The sequence below is a fragment of the Phalangium opilio genome, unplaced genomic scaffold, assembly GCF_054372755.1.
Source record: "Phalangium opilio isolate 3A_F unplaced genomic scaffold, DU_Popi_V2 ptg000053l_1, whole genome shotgun sequence".
Taxonomy (NCBI): domain Eukaryota; kingdom Metazoa; phylum Arthropoda; class Arachnida; order Opiliones; family Phalangiidae; genus Phalangium; species Phalangium opilio.
Window position 1 is genome coordinate 3,492,114 of NW_028324172.1, and position 11,573 is coordinate 3,503,686.

The following is an 11,573-nucleotide window of genomic DNA, read 5'->3' on the forward strand; positions in this document are numbered from 1 at the left end:
GTTTGATACATAGGAAGAGATACGTGAAAAAGCTCTGGAATTTCTGGTGGTAGGCCAAATAACATAATTTCTGTATCCAAGATGTGAAAAAATATCGTATTGAGCTAACTCATACAAAAATGATTTATTAATTATATATAAAAGCACGAAAGTAAATGAAAAAAGGGTATTAATTGCACTCTTTTTTTCTACGCAAACATGACGCGGGGAATTCAGAACTCGGAATACAAAGATTTCTTCTACATGGAATATTTTACAGGCCATTATCTGGACCTTTCTGCTTGAATTTTAGTGAAGTAGGGTTAGACACCAACACCCCTGTCGTCATGCAGAATGCATTTTTACCATTGACACACATTGAGTCAATATTGAATTATTAAAAATCGGTCTTTGCAGACAAAGACAGGAAAGTGTAAAAGATAAGTGATGAAAATTAATTGCCTGAAGTGTAGATATTAAAATTTTCTCCATTGAAGACATGATTAAAAAACATCAATTATTTGAAAAAATTCTCATCATAGTTTTTTCACCAAAATTACTTTAGTGAAAATATTTTATCATGATACATGAGCATCATTTTAAAAAGTAAGCGTTTTTCATTTTATTTTCTCATAATTTAGAGTTAATTTGAGAATTCGGCAATATAAGAAGACTAAATAGAGAGAAAATCGTTGATAGCCGATAAAAACCATATGAAAACCTAACAAAACATGTTTGTTAATTTTAAAATTTTTGAAGTTTCAAAAATTTTCTTGTTGTAGGCCTATAGCTCTCAAAAGATCACGATGAAAATACAGATCTTTTCGACACTAAATCACAGTCAAACAGGCAAGGTTTTCCGATTTAAAAATAAAAATTTAAAATCCCAAATTATAAGATATCCAAGCATTTGAACCACCTAAAAGCAAATGTGTAACGATAAAATCTGAATTATTATTATTTATTTTATTCACTATCCCTTTAAGAAAATTTCCTACACTTCACATATTTAATCCAACAATAATAAATTTACCGGGGAAACATCTGAAAAGGTCAATCCCAATGCTGGCGTTGGTTACCAATTCAGAGGCTTTCCCCAAAACCCCTTTAAAACCCGGCTTCTTTGTGGCCACAAGAAGCCCCGGCCATCTAGTTCTCTGAACTTCTCTATCTGGGAAAAAATAGCGTTCCCCTCGCTTCATACCTTTTAGGTTATTTACTTCTCGCTTATTGAGAGTTGCCAGGTATTTTTATTTTTTCGATTGTATAGCTTAGTGTAAATAGATTTTGAGTACGCGCGCGGACTGGGGTTCACCCCTCGCTAATTTACCGACATCGCGAACGACCCGAGAGCGGGGATGCAACGCCAACGCGACGCTGCCAAGCCGTCGCCAACACGTCACCAGGGCCCTGAAAACCCCGAACTCTACCTAAGAGCGCCACGCCGTGTCATCCTTCGTGACACGAGAGGAAAACCTACCGCCTGTCGGCTATGAAAGCTCGACCATGGCTTCGTAAAAACATGACTCGTATCCTGACCTTCCAGAGGAAGCGCTGTCCGACCAGAACGACCAGCTGATGTTCCAGCTACTGGAGACGCTGCTCCTTGGAGCTACCCAGAAACCATGATGCCCTAACCGGCAATTAAGTACTAAGTTCGGGATCGCAGTTTTATGTTAAAACTTTTACAAATTGTCGAAGGACATTTTCGACGCTTGCGCGTACCGAGTCGCGCCTTCCGTTGTTTTAGCGGACGCATCATGGGCAATTAAAAACTCTTCGTTCGTGTTCATCAACCTCGGTGCACCCCACCTTGAACGTAACCAACCAATGCATTTATTTTTTGTTACGAATTCGTATAGTGGATATCTCACCTAACGAGAAATCAAAGAATGGGTCATGACCATTTTGTTTTTTATGTTAATATTATTGTGCATGTTTTATTTTTTTAGCATTTTCTCTATCGCGTGCATGATCATTATTTTAGTTTTATTATTTAGATTATCCGTTTCTTAGCGATTTTATTAAAATTAAACAAAATGACCTTGGTAACTTTCAATGTCGTTTAATTATTCCCTCTCTAAAAATCCCCTAGACATACTGACCATTATTATTTTCATCTTTATACGCTACCCCGCTAGAGAAAGTAAGGGTAACCAGCCCGGACCACGTATTTTTATTTATTCCTCTTTGTAGTGACGTTTCCCTTTAACCCATTTAATCGTAGTCTTAGCAATATGCTAAGTGAATATTTTATCGTCACACAACTTCGCTACAGAATTCATGTTTTATTGTATGCAAGTGACAATGAGCGACAAGGTACAAAAAGAATACTGGAGAATATGCCTGAATGCAACAAAATATTTTAAAGCACAGTCCTACGATTAGTCTTAGAACCTGGGTCTCAAATTGCAACCTCTAAACTGTTTGGTAAACAACTCAACGTAAATATTCAAAGTATCTACCATTGTGGTTGAGGCACTCTCCCAGAGGATTGTCCGTGTCTTACATTGCATTAGCAACCACTAAACTCATGACGCATGGTAAGACTAATGGTATTGCATTCTTAAGTACTTCTCGTCCCTTAAGGCTTGATGTAGGGGGATATGATTATGCCGGTAGTAATGTCCTTGTAAACTGGCACGAACAGTAGAATGGCTTAGTGCAACTTCATGTTCCACCGCTCTACTACTAGCATGAGATTGGCTTCAAAACTATCTACGATGTCAAAGACTCTATCCTCATTACAGACTATACAGTCTCTTCTACGTTCACGATCTTGCAATACCGAAATCACGAAGGTGCTCGCACCCGAATGCTGTCGGTGTGGAGACCGTTCGGCATAAAGCACTGCCTTTAGTTGAACGTTACCGCGACCTTCACCCAAAATAAACGTGCTGTCCAATTCGTCCTGGTTAGAACAGGTTGGCATTTTGCTAGGAAACGAGAGTAAATACTGTAATTCTACTACTTAGCTTCTACACTGAAAGACCCTGTATATCAAAAGAGACCGGACGTTCCTCAAAGTTGAGTTTTCAAAGATTGCCAGCTTGGGCAGGTCATGGTGTGTATAATGGTGAAGGTCGCTTTAACGTTCGACACGTGACACCGCGGGATGTTTGGTCCTCCAATGTCCTGACCCGATAGGTCCAAACAATTACCATCCTGGTTTTTCGGCTCAGTGTTGCGGTATTCCCGGTCCCATTAGAAATACAAGGTCTGTAGTGTTACAATTGTAACAATACGCCTGTTAAAAAGGCACAAATACTGTAAAAAAAACCATTGTAGTAATGGTTGGCCAATTTTTAAACACCCCTAACCTTAAACTTTGGACAAAATAAGGAAAACATAAAGGTTTCTTTGGGAATAACTACGAAGAAGGTCCGAGTTGTCTGTGGAACCGAGAAAAAAGGCCGCAGTGAAAAGTAATCGTCGTTACGTAGCAGTTAGGATCGAATTTAATTAGTTAGTCTCGTCTCTTAGCAAAATGCCAGTGTATTCAAACCAGGGCAAATTGAACATGATGTTTACGAGGATTACCCAAGACGGCAAAACCTTTGCGTGAACTAATTGAAGCCGATCCATAATTTTTTAGAAAGGTACGGTTCTCTGATGATGCTATTTAGGGATTGTACCTTAAACCTTCATAACTTGCATTTTTGGGTGGACATTCTTGGAAACCAAATTATCGGAACCTTTTTCTTGATAAGAAAATCTCTGAAAGCATTTACTTGGACTTCCTGCGTCATGAGTTCGTTGCTTGTAAAGTTATTACGAGACATGGACAGATGAAGAGTGCCTCCACCACAATAGTAATCACATTGAACATTTACGTTGACGTTAGTAGTAAGAACCACCCAGATACGCATGGATCCAAGATGGCCGCCACCCCAAGATGGCCGCCATGACATCATCCACCCCAGATATGTTGACACCCTATATACCTTATCCAACCTTCCAGCAGGCAATAAAGGGACAATGACCGATTTTTAATACCCCCAGACAGTTATCATTCCTGGTATTTCCTGAAACTAGCCGATAGCACACCCTGAAAACTTAATTGTTAAATTAAGAGTATTGCGAAAAGTAACTTTGCTCTAGTTTTTCAGTAAGAGGTGGTTAAATATCACGAAAAACCCCTTGTTAATAGTAAAATTGGTAAAAGCATGTGAATTTTGCTTTAACGTTACATAAGAGTATCAAGTCATATCTATAAGGGCCGGTAGAATTAAATAAGTTGCTCAAAATGCGCTTCATAAGCGTTGTTGTATGGCTGATTAGTCCGACGTTTAAAACTCTTGAATACTGATTAGCATTTCCGCACTGTCTTGAATGTGTGCCCCGCCAAATTGAATGTGCTCCTTAGGAACGTCTCTGGTTAATACGGATGAAATATAAACCATTGTCTTTATGGTTCTGAAGAACGGAGAGGCCACAGCAATGGTCCAGTGCGTCCTATCCATCTTTCTGGATGCTCCCGCGCACTACAGTCGTGCGGTTCGGGACTTTTTAACGAAGAATAAAGCTTTATCTGTCTTTCAGCAGAGGCTTGGGGGCAAAAGTGATAATTTGGTTGAGCTTCATAATTTTGCAATCACCGATGATATCTCATTTAAAACGTTTTTTAAATGTAGTTTAAATGCCTCTTCAGACGACGCGATAAAAACCAAAGCTTGTTTGAAAAATGTAGAAAGACGCACCGTCAAATATTGGGATTTTCTTCGGTTCCCTTAAACTAAAATCGGTTTGTAATTCGTTTTCTTTTGAAAAGTAAGAACAGTATTGAACAAGCTATGTCTTATTAAACCAAGAAGTTACACCTCGTCTGAAGAGAGTATGAGGGTTCAAATTGACCCGGAGTTTAAAAGCTAATAACTCTGAAACAGTTTGGTTTAGACCAAAACGGAATCGGGATATTTCGACTCCAAATTTTGAATTGAATCTACTGCTATAAGGAACGCAAACATCTCTGTTTAGTAGATTTAATTTCTTCTTGGGAAGGGGAAGTATGATTTCAATTTGGGGAAATTTAAAACTTCTTTTATAACCATATCTGTGATCTATACCAAATTTTGCACAAACGGATTTAATAAAATAGTTTATTTAGTTAAACATCTAACTTCGCAAAATTGTCACTATTTCGCACGATATTAGAGGAAATCATGTAACGTTTGCTCATCTGAACGGAGCTTAAGTTTTTGTAATAACAAAAAAATAGCACTTGATGCCTTTCCGGTAAGCATGGAAGGAGAAACCACCAACTCTGACAAAATTAATGGTAACCCATTTGGAGGAGTTTGCGATGTTATTGCTGATTCTTCGTTTGACAGCTTCGTAGAAGAAGCGTAAACCTGATTTCATTTGCAGTGAAGTTAAGAAGTAAAGTAAGTCCGATTCTAGGCGCAGATTACGTAATATTATGACAAATTCCAAAAAAAAGGATTCCGAAAGTGATAGGTGGGGAAATAGTTATCACTTTTGATGAACTTTATACCGTTTTCAGTCGCAACCCTAAAGCCTCGTTCTCAAAGCCACGTTTAGCTGAAGCTGATTGCCGAGAGCGTAGTCTGAATCTAGTGTCTGCTTCTCGCGTGACTGTTCACAAAGCCGCTTAAGCTGTATTGGGAGTGGCGTACGCCAGTTGCTGAGGCTGATTGATGGAGTTCGCTTCGATCTGTTGAGGATAGATATATTCGAGAAAAAGGTCTTGCCCTCCCCATCGTGCAGACGAATTTTGAACCTCTTGCAGACTGGTTTAGGCCTTGGGATAAATTTCGCGTGGTACTTTTGCAATAAACATGACGCATTTGAAAGAGAGAAAAGAAATTGGCAAAGCCTTGAAAGCCGATATACGGCTTAAAGATATCCAAAGAAAGGAAAACCTAATTGAAATCGTGAAACAAAGAGATGCGATTTGGAATAAATTTGCGAAGAAGCACAGAGGTAGAGATGGTGTTGATAATGCTTGGGATGAAGTTGAAAAAGAAACAAACATGCACAGTGAGTATTAATTAGTGATATGCACTAGTCAATTGATGTTCATTGTATTTATCAAGATTGTGCTTTTCATAGAAAAAGACGCGAAAAATGTGGAAATATTTGAAAGACCAGTTTCGATCATTCCAAATCAAAGTCTAGCCAAGAGTATATAGAAGATGAAGATATGGAGATAACGTGGCCCTTTTTTAAAAGCTTGCTGTTTTTGAAAGATACTGTGACAAAAAGACAGTAATAGTGCTCATTTTATACTACAATTTATATTACTATATTGATAATAGCTTGTATGTTTCACTTTCTCTGGATTTCAGGACTTAATCAAACATATGCGTAACAGGAAAATATGGTCCCGCGTATTTGGTCGCGGGACTAATTGGTCTCACCGATTTGGTCTTGGGACCATTTGGTCTTGTGATTTAACGGTCTCGGTACTATAAGGTCACGTGGTTATTTGGTTACCTAACAAGTTGCCACCTTTTCCAAAACAATGGTTTCAATAATTTGTTGCCACCTTTTCCAAAACAATGGTTCCAGTAATTTGTTGCCACCTTTTGCAAAATATTCTCCTATTAATTAATTGCCACCTTTTCCAAAATATTCTCCTATTAATTATCTGACACCTTTTCCAATATATTCTTCTAGTAATTAGCAGCCACCTTTTCCAAAATATTCTCCTATTAATTAGCAGCCACCTTTTCCAAAATATTCTCCTATTAATTAGCAGCCACCTTTTCCAAAATATTCTCCTATTAATTAGCAGCCACCTTTTCCAAAATATTCTCCCATTAATTAGCTGCCACCTTTTCCAAAATATTTCTATTATTGCTAATATATTGTTCGTGCTAAGAGGCGGGAATTAATACTCATATCAATAATTTTCTTACCTCCAAACAAGGTTAAGTTTGGTTAGTTTAGGTTCGGTTAGGTTAGGTTTGGTTAGGATATGTTTGGTTTGGGTTAGGTTAGGTTAGGTTAGGTTAGGTTCGGTTCGGTTAAATTTGGCATTTTGGTTGGTTTAAAAATTGCTGAAGGGGTGATATTTTTTAATGCGAGAATTTCGTGTCTAGAGACCCAATTGTTCCGGGACCAAATCGGCGAGACCTAGATGGCGAGACCAAATTGTCTCAAAGCAAGACCGAGCCCATGAATGAAACTATTGTGGTAAATTACATTTAATCCAATATTCCGGTATGGAATTGGCTTTATTTTAGGAAGAAGACTGTGTTTTTGAAGAGGAAATCCTTCCTCCCAATGACAACCCATAACAATCACGGTCTTCATCATCTTCATCTGCACCATCAACATCATTGCGTGCGCCATCAACGTCATCATCGTCCGTACCATCAACATCATCTTTGTCATCTTCGAAACGGAAGAAACAAGAAGTAAATGTAGATGAAGAAATCAGAAAAGTGGATGGGTAAGAGCAAAATGAGACATTAAAAATTATCATCTTTAGTTTTCACTCTTTTTACGGACAATAACACAATCAGGGGAAAAATGAAAATATGTATTACGATTTTTGATTGCTTTCGTCGGTCATTGCACCTAAATCGAAGTATGATATTCAGTTTTTTGTTGATTTCATCGCAAGCCAAATGAGGAAGATAAAACCAGGACTTCTCCGACAATGTCAAAATCAAATATACAATGTTGTTCACGAATATCTGGACGCATCAGAAACTGAATAAAGTTTCAATAAACTATTCATTTTATAAACCTGTTTTAATAGATCACAATTTACTTACACCAGGCAACTCCCATTGCCAAGGTACTGCTTCGTTTTCCCAAAAATAATCTGCATAAGAATTTCAAGATTCCCTTGCATTCAATGTATATTTTCATGTAGCGGTTTTTGTAAGATTACTTAAACCATTTCATGGTTCATTTTGCCAGGCTCCTTCGTGTATATTTCCAAAACTGTCTGTAAAATTGGCATATCCAGGTAGGCAATAGACTCGTCTTGTTGGCTGCTTCTGTTTTTCAGAGGAAAGCAAATAATTGTGCCAAACAACAGGAGCCTTGACAATCCTGTCAACATTTTTGGGCATCAGGTTTATATTCCTGTGGAATATGCGCCACCTAGCTCCTAGTATGCCAAAGGCATTCTCACTGCATCACCTTGATGAGTGAGAAATTTAGTATTTAAAGCTGCGCTTTGAGAAGAACGTTCATAAAATACAATACCTGGACCTTCTGAGACGTTAATTGAAAACCCTCGTTTTCGACGTTAAACCCTTTCCAGGAAATGGTCGTAAAATTCATGTCTCAAAGCAAAAGCCTCATCCCAAAAAATACGAAAGGAGCTACGTTATATCTTCTTGGAACTTTGGAAGAGCAGCTGGCTCAGGAAAATATAGCGCTCCACATGCAAAAGCTTTGCCCATGTTGGATGAGCTAAAAATTACGCCGTCCGAGTTGGAACCATGTCCACCAATATCGATTGCCACAAACTTATAATCTGCATTTACAACCGCCATCAATACAAGTGAATTTGTGACCTTGATACGCTTACTAGTCGTCGATTTAAGTCGCTTGTTCGGGTGCGATATTGTGCCAAATACGGGGTCCTTCGTCAACTTCTGGTTCCACGAGGACAATTACCTGGAAAAAGCCAAGTTAAAATCTTAAAATCTAAATGCTTACCGCTTAAAACGGGCGAACAGTACCTGAAACTTTAAAATTCTATAAATTTTTAAAGTCAAACGGGAAAATTAAATTAGTGAAAATTGGAGAAAAAAGGGAAAAGAAAAAAACTTTTTTTTAAGTTTTGGGTCCGTCTTAGTTTTTCCAAATCTGGCATTGATTTTAAGATCCGAACACTTTTTACCCTAATTTATTCTGTTTAAATTATGACTCATTTCGCTGTTTAACAAAGGTTATTCCCCTGAAAAATAGAGATCACTATTAGTCTGTGTTGGGACTATACAGGGTAGCTTCTTGCGCGACTTTTAGGCCTATAGCCGCTTTTTCTATCGCTGAACCCGCTGGTGAGTCCGGCCATCAGCAGAAGACTTACACCCTGTTTGTGTTCCTAACAAATCTCCCGGTGATTGTGTATCCCCTAATAAAAATAACTGATACTTAATATGCCCGCCAGTAAGGATAAATGCCACATTTGTGACAAACCCTTCTGGGGAGCAGAACATTATGTACCTTGTCGTGAGTGTCTGGGTAGAGTCCACGGTAAATGCCTAAATATTAGTCGGGAAGAGAGCCGTGCTTTCTGGGACGGGGAGGACGCAAAGACAAGTAAACATGTCTGTGGCGTTTGCAAATCAAAAAGAAACCCGGATTCGGCAATTTCTAGCCCAGTCCCGAGTAGCCATTCGCAGCCGATAACGCGTCAACAACTAAATGCCGCCCTCAAGATGAACTCGGCTGAGCAAGTATCTGACCAAGCTCATGATGAGCACAAAGCTGTAAGCAAAGTATCATTAAGTAAACAAGCATTAACTAGCATTAAAACGATGATTGCAAGGGACAACCAATCACTATTATCAGAATTTGTTGCTATCATAAAGGACACAGTCCTCTGTAATCTTCCCGTGATTGATGAGGATTCTAGACCTGTTCCGACCATGAACCCAGAGTTCAAAGAAGAAATAGCTAGGCTTATGAAAGAGGAGTCAGCGACTTCCTACGATATAATTCACTCAAAGATTAATGAACAGTCAAAAGATATTCAGTCAATTAACCATAAAGATGATAGGCAAACAGCCCTACTTAATAAAATACTCGTAGATAGCCAAACTAACAACAGTCAGATCGAACAAGCTAGTATATTGGACACCATCAGAGAAGAGACTCTTAAACTAGAAAATAGTATTGATGCTAAGTTTAAGGCATTAACCAGCACAGATACAAAACATGACAACCTATTACTTTCTAAAGAATTGGAGAATATTCTTAAAAATCATAGAGTGAGAGATCAAGTAAATGTAATGCGAACGCTTAAATCGTATATGAATAATGACGAAGATACGCGAGGTTCTAACTCAATTCTGGATGTAATGTGTAAAGCTCTAGATGAAATGCACGCCACAATTAACAATTTATCGAAGCAGTTAAATGAACTAGGGATAGAAAATTCAAGACTAACCGATCTCACTATAGAAATGGTGGAAAATCAAAAAACCTCTAAGGTAGAAAATATCGTTCCTACCAGCTCCCAAACCAGTGTTATGCACTTATTCCCCGTATAGAATCCTCAAGCTAGTATCCCTGATCATTACCATAAGAATAATGATTGGGCAATTGCAGGCAAGTCCAGTAAGCGTCGGAAAAAATCGGAGCATGCTAAAAACCAAAATAAAGTAGGGAGTAATAACAAAACAATCGTTAGCAGTAAACCAACAGCTTTAACTGGCACTTTTAAAAGTGCGCCATTTCTCGCAGTAGAGAAATCGAAGACCACTTTCTTAACGAAAAAAGCGGTCTTCGTGACTCGCTTCCAAACAGATACTAAAGCATCTCAGCTGAACACCTGGCTTACTAACGAACATGGATTTAAGTCGATAAACTGTTTGAAAATGAAAGTTAAACATAATTCGTGTTCTTCGTTTTATATATCCGCTAACAGTTCAGAGTTCCCAACCCTGCTAATATTATAGTTAAGGAATTTCGAGGTAGATTGTATAGTTCACAGATATGGCGTGAACCCGATGAAATTATGAATCTTGAAAGCTCCACCACAAACCCTGCAAACCCACCTGGTAAGGTGAGCGAGCTTGTAAATTCTGAAATAAATGATTTAGAACAGCAGGACATCTATTGATCAAACTACATCATAAAATAGGGGTTTTATTCTATATTCTATTTTAATTTAATTTGCCAAAGTGTAAATGAAATTCATCAGAAAATAATACATTAATGGTCGACAAGCTAATTAGCAGAAAAATAACCATTAAGTACCAGAATGCAAGAGGACTAAGGACAAAATTGGATCTCTTGCATTCGGGGTTACTGACAACCAATTCAGATGTTATTTGCATAACAGAAACATGGCTAAGTCCCGTACTTTTTGACCTGGACTTTGTTCCTGACAATTTCTATTGCTTTAGAGCGGACCGACCCCAAACAAATGATTGTAAGAGGGGCGGTGGGTCCTTAATACTTGTGAATAAAAATAGTGGACTAAAGGCGATTCGGAGACAAGACTTTGAACTGGTCGATGAGTGCGTATGGCTGGAAATCTCTTTGGTTAAAGGGCGCAGACTAATGGTGGGAAACCACTACTTCTCACCACGCAGCAATGTTTATACAGTTAACGCATATCTTGTGGCGGTGTCCCAAAAGTTAAAATTGAGTAATAATGATATAATAATGGTAGGCGATTACAATCTGCCTGGAGTAAATTGGGAGCTAGGGGATATCAGTAATTGTACAGCGGCAAGAAAATCAATTGCGTCAGCCGTTATTGACTTCTCCTCTAATCTGGGCCTAGCGCAAATTAATAGTTTTGCTAATGCCAAAGGGAACGTACTAGATCTAGTACTCACAGGGAACCCCAACGTGGTAGTTTCCGCAGATGATACTCATCTCGTTCCTATCGACATTTTTCATCCACCTATAATTATAACAATAATGGAAGAAAT